Source organism: Numida meleagris, chromosome 3 (genome assembly GCF_002078875.1).
Source record: "Numida meleagris isolate 19003 breed g44 Domestic line chromosome 3, NumMel1.0, whole genome shotgun sequence".
Taxonomy (NCBI): domain Eukaryota; kingdom Metazoa; phylum Chordata; class Aves; order Galliformes; family Numididae; genus Numida; species Numida meleagris.
Genome location: NC_034411.1, coordinates 81,118,133 through 81,135,169, shown reverse-complemented (window position 1 = coordinate 81,135,169; position 17,037 = coordinate 81,118,133).

The following is a 17,037-nucleotide window of genomic DNA, read 5'->3' as shown; positions in this document are numbered from 1 at the left end:
TGATTCTATGATTCTATGATGCTTTGTTTCTATGATTCTATGATTCTATGATAATTCGAACAGAGGGACCTGCAGGCAGATCCCTCTTGGTACCAGCAATCGCAGCATCTGTGTGTTCTTGCCTTTATCTGAAAGTGCAGAGAGGTACTCATGTGAGCATTTTTCTGTTTGACTGTAGAAGTTACGAACATAGTTGTTCCTCTAAGAATATCTAAAGTGTAGAAAGTGAAATAATCCTTCAAATGGCACACTGCAGATTCATTGGAGGTTTGTTTGATGCTGCACAGCTTGATGATCCCAGCATCTAAAGGGAAGTTGGATAATTTTTACTGTTATCTCTTTCTTCATAGCCTTAGCTCTAACAAATAGCATTTTAAGTTATACTTTACAGAATCTGTGTGACCTTCTTAAAGAGATCATAACAGGTGGCAGGGTTGCCGCCTAACAGACTGGGTTATCCAGTGGTGTATACAAGTTGGCCTTGAACACCTTGAGACATGGGACATCCACAACTTCTCTGGGCAAGGTGTGTAAAACTTTGGTCTCCATGTTGTTTATAAGCTCCCTTTAAGTATTGAAAGGCCACAATTAGGTCTTCCTGGATTTATAGCATACCAATTAACTGTACTTATTAATCTTTTAATTTTGCATTTCAAATTGTAATCCATTAATTTCCTCAAACACAGTAATTAAAAAGAAGAAATTGATTAACAGCTTATATAAACATGTTTACACGTAAGGATGCAAAACTAAACACATAGTTAAGTAGCAGCTCTAGAAAGCTCTAGTCCCTATTTCTGTCTAGGACGTGTTTCCTTTCTAACTCACTAGCAAATTATCTGCTTCACAATTTTCCTGCCTACTGCCTGTGATCATGAATAATTTGGTAATAATGTTTATGAGAGTCATAATAGTGATAGTGAACCATATCCATGACATTCAGAAGTGAGAGTGAGGAGACCACAGTTGTTGCTAAGAAGCCAAGCAGGAGCAGATGTTGGTGAAGAGAAATTGATATAGCTTTATTCTGGAATGTTAGTGTTCATCTCAAATGTAGTCAAGATATTTATACTTTCTCATGCTTTAAAAACTCCCCTGGTGGAAATTATGTAGTAACCTTCGCTGAGAAGACCCACACATGTAAATTTCAAGTGTATATAAGGTCCTGGCTAGTCTTTCAGTGTCCAGACATTGGAGATGGCGATGTTAGTTTACTGTCCCAGGCCAGGTTTCTCTCCAGTGCTGTCAGGAAACAAGTGGGGTATATAGCACAGAGAGGAGCTGGAAGTCATGCCTCAGTTCTACAATTCACAGAGCTACTGGAACAAGAAAGGATGTTATAATTCTCTTTTTACCCTCAGAGACTTGTGAAGCTTCCATGTCATCCAGCACACAAGCAAACACAAAATATGAAACAAAGTAAAAAGATAAATGCAGCTGATGAAAGCTTCTTCTCTCATTTACCTGATTTTTTTTTTCACTTGAGTAACCTAACATTCTCCACTGAGTGGAATAATTTGTGACTTATCCAAGTTAAAGGAGAGAACTGGAATCTGATGAGACTAGCTGGAAATGTTTTGCAGATCTGTATTTCAAAAAGGTACATATTCAAAACAAACAGCTCCAGATGCTCTTCTTGATACCAAGGAAAGTTAAACTTTGTGATCATTTGTTTAATTTGGTTCACTCAAGCAAAAAGAAAATAGAGGATTAGTTTTTCAGTCACAGTCTTAGTCATCGTTGTTTGCCATAGAAATGCAAAAACGTAAACAAAAGATCAGAAAATAAAAATAAAATTAAAAAAGCAATACTGAAGACAGAAAACAGATTAATTCAAAATGTGGTCATAGCAGAGTTCTGTGGAATCTAAGTATCTTGTTTTCTTCTTCATAATTTCAACAGATGTTTGCAGTACTCAACAGATTGGTTGATGGTATGTTTGTAGAAAACTATTGGTATTGCTATGCTCTCTTAAGCAATAGGGAAAGTTACACTTAATAAAGGAAATGAATATAAACAGTTCAAGCCCTCTTGTTTTAGTGAAGTTATCCAGCCTCGGGGAGAGGAAGGCAAGGCAAGGGAAACTAATGATGAAAGTGCTCAACTCATTCTTCTATTTGTATTCCTAACCTATAAAATAACTGAACATTTCTGCATTTGGTGTTAGAAAGCCATTGCTGGACTACATTCTTATTTTGATTAAGCAATTATGCTGAACTATCACTTCATACAGAACTGAGAAGCAAAATCAGAACCCTGAATTTCAAGATTCTGTTTTTGTTGCTTGTGTTGAAATATTTTCCTTCATTTGTTGCATCAAGACCAAAGGATTTTACATGGTGGACACTAAGAAAGAAAAATGTAACCAAGAGATACCAAACTCAAGGTGTTTCTAGGTAAATGTTTAGTTTTAAGTAAAAATGAGCATCTGAGCTGCTAAGAGATCTCTTGAAAGTATTTTGTACGATATAGGTAATATACATATCTCATGAGCTAATAATGAACTCTACAGATCTTATTAGTTTTTTCTAATACTTATTTTACCGACTATTGTATATTTTTAACTGAGGTTTATATGCATGCGAATAATCAGCAATCACTGTACAGATCTGCTGAGCCATTAATTCCAATATATTTCCAGTATGTCAAGGCTTAATGTCAGCAAGGAGATGCTTTACTATTGGGTGTCTGAAAACAGGACAAGTCAAAATGCTTTCCAGCAGAAACATTCGAGACTGTAAAGTAAAATGCCAATGTGAAAATCAAGTCTACACTGGTTCTTCCCTTCTATGTCATTCCAATTCCATTCCTCTTCTCTGGTATGCAACATCTCTCTGAAAGGGAATACAAATTTAAAATACATTATAAAACTGCGTGTAGACAAATATCTGTGATTGGCTTGATACTTGATCCCATGCTATTTGGTACCATGTCAATTGCCCTTAGAGCTCCAGAGTTAAAATATCACACACAATCAAGGTAAGTACAAAGATGCAGGATAGCTCAGGATCATTGTTAGAGGAGCAGATCTTGGACTGAGTGTTTGTACACAGTGTGATAATAAAGCTATTTAGAATTCTGTATAGTATTTCCAGCAAAATTAAGCAAAACCAGTGCAGTTTGTTCCTGAAAACGGAATGCCTCAGCTCATTTCTAGGTTAACAGACACTTCCATGTTACTACGCCTACTTTCTTCCCCTATCTTAGAGAGGTCTGAGGTCTCTCTACCATACCAAATAATCAAGGACCACTGAGCCCCACTTTTGGCCTCCATTTAAAATGAAGACATGTGGAAGGATGTACTGAAAAAAAAATTAAAATCTTTACTCCTGAACTGTAGAGTAATGGACTGCATTTCTGCTAGTAGTGTCTGACAAAGATCATCACATTCAGTCATCAGGTAGTCATGGAAGGGGTTTTACCCACTGAATCTTGACCTTATCCTTGTGAGATATACCTATGGAATGATGACATTTATACTGGCATGCATGGAAAGAAATAATGACACAGAACAGCAGGAAAACAGATTAACTGGTGACTTTTTGCCAATGCTACAAGCCTGGAAAGGCTACCTAGAGCAGCAACTGCCAAGAGATAGGCTGGAATGCATATGACAATCTAAGAATAGCAGCAACATTTGCTTTCCTTTCCAATCTCCCATCTCATCTCCAACACTTGTCCTTCTCCCCCATTCCCAAAACAGGAGCTTCTCAGTCCAAGCATGGTGGCAGAATTTAAGTTTTGCTTCCAGTGCTGAAACGCTTTGAATTGCTCTGCTGGCAAAGCAGATTTCTGTGGGACTGTCTGGTAACTGCAAGCCAAATGATGTTATCTCTTTTATTGCATTTGCCAAACTCAAAATGAAGGCAAAAAGAATTCTTTTTGAGAGGACTTATGGCAACAATATCACCACACTGAGTTTTGGTTGAGATATGACATTTTAAACTGTAGAAGGATTCTAAACCCTATAAAACAGTGTTAATAATGGAAACAATGAAGACTGTAATAATATGCCAATTCTCTTTGGAACTATTCTTAAGCAGACTTAGAGTTCAAACATAGTGACTCTGCTTGGTTAGGCTATTCCAGGCAGAGCACCTGTAAAGTATGTGACTTTCTGATGTCTGTTTCAAATTTACTTTTTTTTATAAGCAGACCAAGGTAGTGTCTGATTGAACTAAAATAGCAAGCAGAGCAGATTTTACTTATGTTTACACTTAAATTTCTGACAATTTGATCTCCTATAGCTCGTGGGCTTTTTAAAACTGCTTTACTTTGGAGGGCTGAGGTCAGGTAAGTTATCTGCAATCAGGAAATGATCATCTGAAATTGTAACGGGAAGCAACCTTTTAAGATTGTGTCTTCTGAGTTAATAAGAACTAAATCAAAGCATAAATATTATTTTCTTCTCCTTCAAAAACATATAAAAAGCATATATTTCTGCTGTCTGTTCCTGTAACGTTGTGTATCATCAACTGTACTATAGTAAAAAACAGTCTTCTACTTGAATTTTGGATGAAATTAAGCACCGAATGATATTTTTTTCATTTTACATAAAATAGGAAATTAATAACATTCTTCAAAAAAGTGCTATAATTGCAAATTTCAACAGCAAAAGTTGAAGAATGCCAGTTAATTTTACTCAATCATCCTTAACTTATTCCTGTGTACACGTATACAGTGTCATCTGCCTAGTCTCTTAAGTGAGATCTTGCCTAACACCTCCTAAGCACTTTGCTTCAATTAGTTTGTGAAAGGAATCCAGCAGAGTCAGGAAGCCATTGGGAAGAAGGAAGCCATTACTCCATCTCCTGGAGGACAGCACAGGACCAGTGTTGCCCTGAAACAGGTGGCTTTGGTTGAGGCAAAAAGGTTTTCTGACTCACAGTGTCTCTCCATAGGTCTCATTAGATTTAGTTTCCATTGTAAATTGCTTATTATAATCTAAGAGCTGCTTCTCTAAGGGAGGATCTGACATGAACAACATGTGCCCTCTTACAAAGTGAGGACATCTTAGAGCATCACTAGCTCACTTTTGAATATGTACGCAAATGTGAATGCAAATCTCTTCCAAACTGCTCCTTTGTTAACGGCACACAAATTCTCCTAGACATAGGCCCCAAGTGACAGAGTAATCAGGAGCCCTTTTTATGATATACACTTTCTTGAATCCGCTTGCTTGTGTGAAAAAGAAAACAATACTGCATGCTGAAAAATTTTAAATAACAATTCAGAAATTAGTATAGTTACTAAAAATACAGAGCCATGAAAAATACTAGATTCCATGATATTCTAGAATACATTTCCATCTCCCAATTGTACAGAGAATATAGAGAGCTCCCAGTAAGTAGATCCCAGCCTCTCCCATGTATTGATGCAGAGCTCCAGAATTAATCTAAAGGTTGGTTTTGGTAGACATATTGTAACATCCACAGTTCATCTCTATCCCTAGGCTATAGCTTTTACAGTTTTTGTTTGACACCTGCTTCTAACTTAATCTTTTAGTATCCAGCATATTTCCCATGTAACCATATACTCTGTTTATTTTTCCAAACATTTATCCAAATATTTTAAATTGCTTTCAGATTTTCAGTCTATACTTTCAGAGCTGGGATGTTGCTTTTCTTCCTGCTGAACTAAGAAATGCCAAGCAATTTTTTTTCTCCTTCTCTCCATTTTTCTGCTCCAGGCTAGAAATGGAAGCATAAAGTAAGTCTTTCTACAGACTCCTACCCTGAAATTTAGATCATGGACTCATAGAAGGGCTTGGGTTGGAAGAGTCCTTAGCATTCATCTAGTTCCACCGCCCTCCCCCACTCCTGCCATGGGCAGGAGGATGCTTTCCATTAGACCAGGTTTCCTAAAGCTCCATCCAACCTGGCCTTGAACACTTGCAGGGATGGGGCAACTTCTCTGGGCAACTTGTTCTAGTGCCTCACTGCTCACATAGGAAAAGAATTTCCTCTTTATATCTAATCTAAATCTCTTTCAGTTAAAAGCCATTACCCCTTGTGTTATCACTACACTCCCTGATTAAGAGACCCTCTCCAAATTTCCCCTTCTAAGTACCAGAAGGCTGTTATGTCTCCCTACAGCCTTCTCTTCTGCAGGCTGAACAAACCCAGCCCTCTCAGCCTGTCTTCATAGGAGAGGTACTACATCTCTCTGATCTTCCTCATGGTCCTGCTCTGGACCCACTACGACAGGTCCATGTCTTTTCTATGCTGGAAGCCCCAGAAGTGAATACAGTGCCTTTGGTAGTGTCTCACAAGAGTGGGGTAGCTGGGGAGAATCAACTCCTTCTGCCTACTCATTACACTTCTTTTGTTGCTGATAGGCCTTCCAGCTCTGATTTGTCTATTATGATTTAATAGGTTAAGTATTGCTTTCTGGATTTTCGATGACTAAGACCACCAGTGAAGAAAGAAAGAAAGAGCTTTTGAACCTTTTGTTCCATGCTAAGAAACCCAGCACTCCTCTAGCATAGGAAGTGCCTTTATTAGGAAATCCTCTGCACTCCTCAGCTGGTAACTGTCATTCCCTCTGAGTGCTTCTTTTCTCCAAGGAAAATAGGATGTTGCTACTGCTGAGCAGAGTTCCCATCCTATAGAGGTTGTGCTATAGACAAAGTGCCAGAAATGTGGTCCCAGGAACTCTCATGAGAACCTTCTCTTAACTAATTTGATTGCAATCTTGGAGTAAGTCTAATGTAGGGATCAAAACTGTTTGGAGTGTTGTATATATTTTCCCTCTTGTGCTTAGGAAGGCTGGAGCTTGAAAGATTGCAGCACAGCTTGCCACCATTGCAAACACTCCAGAAGCAGCTATAGGATCCCTAAATGAAAAAACAAACTGAGCATTCTCTAAAGCTCAAACTCATATACTTTGACAATTTATTCCATGCCATCAGTAGCCCTAAACATTCTTTTCTTTTTCTTAGAATAGTTCTTTTCATTTTTTCCTTACCTGTATCTAACAGAAAACACAATACAGATTTTTCCTAAGTAGCATCCAGTCTAGCCATTTTTGTCTAAAATCTGGCTGTAATTTATTTATTCCTCTCCCAAGGTCCGTTTCCTCCCTTTTCCCACTACTGCATTGTGCAAAAGATGATGTAACATGTCTATTCTTAACCTCAGCTATGTCTGTGACACAGTTCTTTTTTTCATGCTAAGGGACTTAGTTACGTATGTTTGCTTTTTCCAGACATAAGTCTATTTCTTTTCCTTCTTCTACTCATCAGTATTTTCTCAGAAATAAAGAATGTGACCTAAATGCCTTTTATTTTTATTTTTTTTGTCTTTACTGAACAGTTGCCACATTAAACTATCTACTACTATAGATGTTACAGTAAGCCTCAGGAGCTCACTGAAAAAACAGTCTCCACAGTGCATTTGTTTTGTAAAACTGTAGTTTGTTCTCTAGCAGGTCTGAACAGAAAGGAGAGACAAAGGGCAGGGACAGACAGTGGATTGAGCCCTGTGCAATTGGCTGCATTACCCCAGAAAAAGTTACTCGTTTTCTTTATTAACTCCAAACATGTCTTCATTTGAAAGGGAATTAGTTACTAAGAAAAGGCAAGCCAAGACAAAGGCAAGGTAAGGCAAGGCAAGAGAAATCTTCAGGAGGAAATTGTATGTTGGGGAATTTATCCTGGAGAATCTGAAGAGATATTACAGATACTGAATCTCAGAGTAGGTACACCAGTGCCTTTTTACACTAGAACAGTAGCATCTGAGTTTTAGTTTGCAGTTTCAGATGTGTATACTTAAAGTACGTCTATTCTGATGTAATGGGATTAATCTTTTCTTGGGAGGAGAGATGATCCATAAGGGATATAAAGCTCAGCTGAATTTTTCTTAAAAATACTGCATTCTTATAAATTGAAGTCTGCCTTCTAAAGCAGGGCTAATTTTGTCCAGTACTTGGTGGTAACAGAAGTTGTTTAGGAAATGATAATGGCTGCAAAGGAGCTGTGAAGTAGTCCTAATAGCACCTTTGCCAGTAAAGTAAATTGGACTCATACTCTACTTGAGGTTTCCATATAAAGGCTCTGTGCACTAGTCGAGGCTATAGATCTTGCCTTTCCTGCCAAAATTAACAAACCAAAATCATCAGCTGACCTTAAAAAGGGTACACAGCTAGAAACCAGGTAGGAAGTTGATGGAGTAGGTTTCTGGTGTTCTCAAAAATCCCTTCTGTTTCTTGAGTAACAGAAGAAAAAAAGTCAATATCTACTGCAAATGAAAACCTGTTCTATGTGAGTGGAGAGAGAAGAGGTGATATCATTTGTCATAAAGAGATCACTGTACAAATTTGATGGTGATTTTCTTTGCAGCAAAAGAGGGTCAGGATGACTTTACAGTTACCTAAAAAGAGCAGTATAATAACATTGTCATTACAGAATATGCACTAAGCTATGTACGTGAAATTTGTGACCTCATAATACTCTAAGAATAGAAGGAAGGCATCCTTCTTTATCATCAGTTTAGCAATGCTAGAAGTATAGGCAGTCACTATGAGGAATGGAATGAAGATGCCCTTATGTAAGAAGAGCAGATAGAGCTGCAAAGTGACAAGTTGAATCCTATTGCATGAAATGAATTCCCTTAGAAAAAGAGAATTGCAAAAAGAGCTGGAAGAGGGATGGGAGAGAGAAAGTAACAGTTCATGTCAAAGACACTGCAGCCACAGAGAACTCCAAGCACTGTGCTATGAACTTTTGTGGACTGCAGTTCTGGTTAATGAAACTAAAGAAGGCATTTTTTGTTACAGGCTTAATCTTACATGCATATTGCAAACAGCTTCTTAAACCACTGATGAGATGGAGTAGGAAGAAATCTGTTGTTGCCAAGAGTGACTTCAACTCAAGGGGTCTTTACTGGACATGTTTAGTAGCCAAGAACAGAGAGCATGACATAACTTGGTGTTTGGACACAATTCCTACTGGCAGAGATGCAGCAATGACTTACCTAAAAAAACATGTTGGTGATCAGTGATTTCAGTTACAAGAACAGCATCTACCTATTATTAGCATATCTGAACACCGAAGCTGTCTGTTTTACCAAATTTGAAGCAGCTGATGATAACTGGTGAAGCAAAGTGGAATATTTTAACAAAAGCCAGCAGCTATTGGGTGTCCCATAAACCACAGTTCCAAAGACATGAAAAAAAGGTTATTCTGCGTAGGAGACCAACCTAGTAAAAAAGGAGATGCTGATCCTCTGCTGAAACAGAAGGAAAGCTTATATCAAGAGGAATGGATTACAGGTACATGTACATATAGATGGCTCTGGGAAAAACATGAATTGGAGTGCAGAAATGGCCAAGAGACATTTATGTGCTGTATGTGGAGGGAAGCATGAGGATGTATGTATCTCAGATACTGATGCTGCTGTAATAGCAAGTTTACTGTGTGCAGCAAAGACAGATGTAAAGGAGCATCTGTTGAAATTAGATATTTTCAAATCAACAGGCAAATATAACTGATACCCAAGAGCCCTAAGAAAACCAACTGGGAGCTTTTAGATCAGCTCATGATATTTAACAAGTCCTGGGAAACTGAAGAAATTCCAAATGACTGGATAATTACAAATATGGTTCCAGCATTTAAACGGGATAAAATGAATAATCCTGTAAAGTACAAATAAGTTAGCCTGACTTATAAGAAAGATTAAGCAAGGAAGTGTAAAGATATTCATAGTATGTGAAAATAAAGATAAAACTGGAATTTAAATAAGTCAACCTTGTTCATAGGCAAGTCTTGTACGAAATAAACGTGAGGTCTGTACTGACAGCAATACAACTCTAGTTTTCAACAGGAATGGTGCTGACATGGTATATTTAGAAGGTAGCGCATTCTGATTTTTACAGTAAATACTTCAATTATTACTATATTACATTTTCAGTATTGTATTATACACTATCAGAAGGACAAAAATCAAATAACTTGAAAGCTGTTGACAGAGCTCAACATATAATTTTCAGAGCACATATATGAATGAGAAAAAATTACTAATAAGAAGTTTCTGAACCAGTGCTAGTATTATAATCTTATCAAATATATAACAAATATTTATAACAGTGAATAAAAACAATAAAAATTAAAATAATAATAAAAACGTAGAGACAGTAACCAAATAGATTATTTTCTGAAATTGTTAAAATTCAACTAGATGTGTTCAGTGCAATTGAACAAAAAGCATTAGCATGTTTGGGGAACATATCATGTGAGGTATGCAAGAGGGTGCATTCCTTTCAGAGTGGAAACAAATGACACAAAGAAGTCAGATGCATGGGACTGTCACAGGGAAGACTGTCACTGCTCAGTTCACCTTGTTTAAACAAACCAGAATGGAAGCAGTTTATTGATTTGTTAATGACACATAATTCATTTGTCATTAGTGTATATTTGAGATCAGCGTCAGCTACGCAACACTGATCACCAGACCCTCCTGTGGAGATGTGGGTACTCCAGCTGTGTCTGCACTCCTGTTGCTGCCTGCATCCCACTAAGGAAGGCTGTGGGTGCCTCCCACAGCACCACATGCATCACAGGGAGGGTGGATCAGTGGCTGGGTGCGGGCTGCTCCTGCATTCCACAGGCTTGTCCCAGGCAGGCCTGGGGATGTCATGGGATAACGGAGGGCAGTGCCCAACTGTTGTCACTGCTCCTTGCCCTTCTCCTCTGACCGCATTATGGGCTTTCATGCTTCCTTTATACTGCTTCTCAAGCTGATCCCTACTTTGCTGCAAAAGCCTTTTTGTAATTCCCTGGATATTGTTGAACTGGCTTGTTTTCATCTTACCTTTTAACATGATAGGTTTAGGGCAAACAATTAGTTTGGAGTGCCTTTTGCAGACAGTGTTACCCTCCCCTCCCTACTTTACCAGGCACTGTTGCCTGGCCATTTTGTCCAGGGTTTTACCAGAGAAACCAAGACTGCCATAAAAGTGGTCTAGAATTATGGAAGACTTCTGTGAGCTGAGGCAGAACATCAGCACGTGTGGTATTAAACACTGAGAGATTCCAAGGGTGATAGTGGATGGGCCTTTGGTTTGGATTCTTAAGGCAAAATAATAGTAATGTTTTAAAGGACATGGTTTGTTTTCTGCCTGCATCAGGTGAAGTCAGAGCTGAGACAGCTGGTTAAGATGGCCCTTTCCCACCTCTGGAGTTGTGGCTTTATAGCCCAGTGATACTTACTACTTAATCCTTTGGTTCAGAAAGTTAGAAGTAGTTGCATAAGATGAGAATTTTTATCAGATAGGTTTACCTTTCTCTATAGCATCAGACATTGGTCACAGAGTGCTACCCGTATAACTGAGGACAGTTAAAAAATTGTGAGAAAAACAGATTGGTCTCAGTGGTGACCACAGAAGCCTCCCAGGTGCCTTGCTGAAGTATGCTGAACAAAATCTGCATTGATCACTGGTTCTCTCTTTTGGAAAGAGGGCTTTTTTTCCGTTTGGTTTTTGTTTGCATGTGTTTATTTGTTTGTTTGTTTCCCTGAAAACAAGGTTTCCCTTCCTTCTGTGACTCTGACTTGCTTATACCATTTATACGGAGCTCAGCTATTTTGCCACCAATTAAGTAAGACTAATCTCTTCAGTTTTCAGTTGACATTTACAGAAGTTTTCCCATAGACAGTAGTGCATTTGGATCTAGATTAAATTTAGGAAATCTTAGAGTTCTTCTTGGTACTAACTTTTATGAAAAATTCTATGAAAGCATCAGTAAGTCTTAAAATCAGAAAACAATTTAATAGCTTAAGTGAAAAAGTAGTCAATGTTTCTGATGTCTGAAAATAATTTTAAAAAAATGTTGGGAAGCCTGGATTCTAAATCAGAAAAAGAAATTTCTGTTTCACTTACATGAGCACAGATGGTCAAAGCAAGTGCTACTTTGTAAGGAAAACTTTGCCAGAAAAAATAGTGATAAAGCTTTGTTTACACTATGATAGCACTTTTTTTTTTCAGTTCTGCAAAAGCTTGTCCTTATTTGAGATTTAACCAACAACCCATTAGAAAAAAACGAGTTTTTGAACAGTCTTAAAATCATTGGACAAAAATGGCACTATTAGTTATTAGCTCTTTAATATTGTTCTGTATGCAAGGATTGGCCAGGGAAAAATCTAGAAGAAGCAAGAGATCTTAGCAGCAGTAAGATTATAGCAATTTGTGATATGGAGAGCAATTGCCATAAACAGCAGGCAACAAAGAACAGGATATGCTAACTAAACAGCAAGACAAACACAGTATCTGAAACTAGAAAAAAGAACAAAGGAAAAAAAAAAGGAAGAATTGAGCTTTTACAAGTCAATAAGAAAAGATGGAACTAATTTGAATAAAAATCTGAATTTTAGTCATAAATGTTCAGCTGAGTTTAAATATTTCTTATCTTACAATGTTTATTTTAACTTTTAAATATTTCTCTGGAGAAAAAAAAAGCTTGTATGCAAACAATTTTTTATTAGCTAACACTACTAATGCTATTACATATGTAGTCTATGGGAGCCTACTAATTTGAGAATATTTAATCTTAGCAAATAGAGATTTAGAACCATTGATGAAACCTTTCATGTCAGAGGTGTTGTATGTTACATCCAAAAAGCAGGAATGAGCAGTTCACAGGGCATTTAGAGTTGTAGAATCATAGAATGACCAAGGTTGGAAAAGAACTCCAAGATCATCTAATGCACCCATCCACCTACCACCAATATTTCCCCACTAAACCATGCCGCTTAGTACAACATCTATTTCCTACTAACCTACCTTTCACTGTAAACCCTGAGGGTTTGCCCTTCCATGTTTGAAATTCAAGTTTAAAATCCTTCCTCTTATCTTTTGCTCAACCAGTCATCAGTACACTATCACATTCTTCATTAATTACATTAAAATAATTTTAAATTGCTATGCTTTCATATTTACTTAACATTTTTCTCGTTCTTTAGGTTTCCATATTCTCTTTGTCTCTTTCTAGAGGGATAGCTTCTTACCTGAAGTAAGTTTCCACACTTGTGGTTTTGGCACGTCTTGGAGGATAACATGCAAAACCTTCTGATTTTCAATACTTTTCCTTAATTTTAAGAACTCAGTCAGTTATGCTGTAAGCACCACTATAAACCGTGAGCAGCCCAGATAACATTCTACTCTCTGTAAATATTACTCGTTGGCGCTAGTGACAGCTTTATAGGTTCTTTCTATGCAATGTACAGAGAAAAAAAATTAGAACTGCACCTACACTGTCTTGCTCATGTGGAGTCTCCACATTGAGTGGAACATCTTAGTTGATATTTGCATCAATGAAACTTGGTGATGTTGGTGGTAGGCTGCTGGCATCCATTCCGGCTGCCCAGGTAATCTCACAGCCACTTAATAAATATTTCAGATGCGTTTTCTCCCTCTGTAATGCACTCTGTTTCAATTTGTGTAACTACATCTCTACCGTTCAAATTAAACCAAAGTCAATGAAATTCAGCAACCTCGAGTTCCCACTCTTCATAATCTGAAGAGAATTTCCATCTGTGGTTTATGTTGAGGACATGGGTGAGGCTTAGACTCCCGGCTACCACTCGGGTCACTCGTACAAAGGGGAACCGGGAAGTCAAGCCATTCTTGACCAAACCTCTGATAAAAGGCAGAGTTGTATAGGCAGCAACATTTCACCTTCCCACCCAGGTATTGGTCACAATTCTGTGTCAGAGAGAGAAGTATTCCAGGCAGGATTACATCATCCCACAGAAATTAGACGGCCAGGAATAGGTCCAAAACATCTGGCTATCCTCAATAGTATTCCCAAGGTCATAAAAGAGTTCACTAGCTGTAGCAGTGCAATAGGCAGGATATGCATTGTCTGGCACACGGCACATACGGCTGCATGAATCACAGTGATACTCAATCATACTCTACGTCTCTGTTAATCATCACGAAAGATTAATTACACTGTAATAGGTTACACTGGCTGAGTACCTGACACCTGCTTCTGGAACCAGGGTGATTTCAGCAAAGTCAGTGCACCTTTATTTCAATATAAACCTCTCCAACTACATGTGCTCTTCACTTTTAAGTGCTTTAGTTAAAATATTCCTGGCAGATACCTGTTTAACCTATCCTTAATAGCCCCTAACAATGTAGACAAGTATTACACAACATGTTTAGGCAATCTATCTTGGTATTTCACTGTCTTTACAAAGTTTTTCCTAATGTCTAGCCTAAGTATCCTTGCTGTGGCTTAAGCCAACTATTTCTTACACTACCCACTACTGATATATCACCTTCAACTGTGTGGTGGCTTTTAAATATTTGAAGAGTGTAATCATGTCTCCCATCAATCTTCTCTCCTCCAGACCAAATAGTTGCAATATTTACATCTTTCATCATCCATTATATTTTCTAGGCTCTGACTATTCTGTGTTCTCTTTCAAACTGACCTATACCCATCTTAAAGTACAGTACTATAACTGGAGACAGTTCTTCTGCTAATGTGGTGTTAATGTTAAATTCACCAGAATTTTTTTGTATGTCTTACAAAAGACGCTTAATGCAGTCCAGTATTTGGCTTGCCTTCTTTGCTACATGCTGTGATGCTGTGATGTAGCTACGATCCGCTACTACCTTAGGATCCTTCCTGGCAAACAGTTGTTTCCTATCTTGTGCTTATGTAGCTGATAATTCCTGGCTAAATATAGAGCTCTTAAACCGTCTTTATTGAATCACATTCTCTTTGTCTCTTAAATCCTCTCCAATCTGTTGTCTGCAAATGTAATAAAGGTATTTTTTCTTCAATCATTCGTGCCACTAATGAAAATGCTGACCACAGCCAGAAACACTGTATAGTCCCGAACACAGGACAAAACTTCCTCCTTTATTTAAGTGGGTTTACAGTCAGCTTCTGTTACTGTCTATCTAGAGTAAAGCAATTGTGTAGGTAGGAAGCATATTGTCTGAATTGACTATACTATTAAGCAGTAAACCATATATACTCTCCTAGGCAGAATTTTATTTTGTACTTTCTTAGCTCTTGAGTTACATCTTAGCATCATGATCTCTGAACTAAAACTTACAATTCTTAGATACATTAACAAGATTTGTGTGCCATATTAGCTGGAAAGTTTTTCCTGTGGGCATTTTTGAGATATTCAAATTTCATATTTTCAAATTTAAAAAAATCCAAGACCAAAGGGATTTCAGGTAGGAGCTTTAGGAAAAATGGATTTATAACTTTTTAAGAGCAGCTGTAAGAAAACTTAAGAAAAAAAAATTTGGAACTGACCATTTCATTAGATATACATTCTCCTTTGTCTTTTGTTTAAATAATGCCCACAGTGTTTTTTGATCTCCTAGTTTCATCTCTTTCTAGATGAATATACGTTTTCATCCCTTGAATTATTTGAAACAAAATGTCCTAACATAGGTTTTTTCCTACATTTATGTACTGCACCACATCATGGAACCTTTCCAGTCATTCTGGTCCTTCACTGCTTCCTCTTCCAGCCTGTCAGTGAGTCAGAATTTGATCTAAATAATAATAACAGGAATCTTTGTCTCACAATACTATTACAAATTTGCTTAGCTCATAGTAACAGAGACAATTGCACTTGTGAGATGCTGACACTCTCAAGAGGATAAATGCAGCTCTGAAGCAACAAAACAGCCACAAAAAGTACAAATCAAACTAGCAGAGGATAATCCTAAAGCATAATCAGCAGCTCAGACTACAGCAACAGCAACCTTAATGATAAAACAGGATGGTAAATGCTTCAAATTCAAGTTTATGTCCTAGAAGACCAGACATCGAAGGTTTTCATGCTACTGAAAGAAAAGTTTTACCATGATCTGATAAGCAAATAGGATAGGTAGCTTGCAGTTCAGAATGTGGATGTCAGCCAAATCATGATAAGAAGACAAAAGAGACATATGATACTCAGCAGTACATGAAAGCATAACCAGAGCTTTTCTCTAGCAGATGAATTTGATACTGAAAGAGTCAGAAAAGAAAGGAAGTTGTTAAATAGGTAATGACTTCTTCCACTCTTCACAACTTGACAAGGAATCCATAATGAGATGAACCACACAGGAGTGCAAAGAACCCTGGAGCTGACTACAGATATATTTTATTGGCCTCAAGCAGCATGAGAAAGGAATGTCAGGCAAGTGAGGACTTTTGTCAGAAGAAAAGCTGAAAGTAAGGAGCCTGCCAAGCCACTTCCACAAGAGAAAGGAAAAGTGAAATTGCTGAAGGATTTTCATACCGGTGCAATAATCACAGAGATGATAGCTAGCATTCAAAAATGACAGCAAATTCTTTTCCTGATTAAAATTTGCAACCTTAGATGGAGAATTTGGGGAAATCAATATTCAAAATTAGGAAAAAAGCATAGAGAGACATGAATAGGGGATATTTTTTGAAACATATACCTCTGTGAAGCTTCCTGTGAATTAACTGGTTCCTACCACAAAATCCAAGACAATCAGTACAGACAAACATGTTGGTTACCAGAAAAGAGTGACTGCTTAATGTAAATCATGTGAGGAACTTTGAGCTCTCTTCAGACTACCTCCTGCACCTACAATGGAGTGGAGAACACAACTGGAATTTAAATTCAGGAGAGTTTTAGTTGCCAACCAGGGCTACCAGATCTTAAATTTCAGACTGAAATGTTCTCCAGAAACTGAAATACAGGAACAGGTGTTCTAAGATTTTATCCCATACACGAAAAGCTATTTAAGAGCTTTGCATTGCCTTCATTTCTAGGAAAATTCTCAATTCATCATACTATTCTGCAGCATAGTCTGTGAAGACTTGGAGGTAGGGTAGAGTCTCCATCTCAGTTGCAGAAAGAAACACAGTATATTCAATAAGCAGAGAAACAGAACAGAAATCAAAGAGCAACTCTTGAAGGTAATATTTTTTGGGAATTCCTAGGTTTATAAGACATCAGCTTTACATCAAAGTGTCAGTAAATAAGAGTCAAGAACACAAACTAAGAGAGAAACCAGAAGAGTATTGCTTTATGAAGTCATACAGTGCTCAAG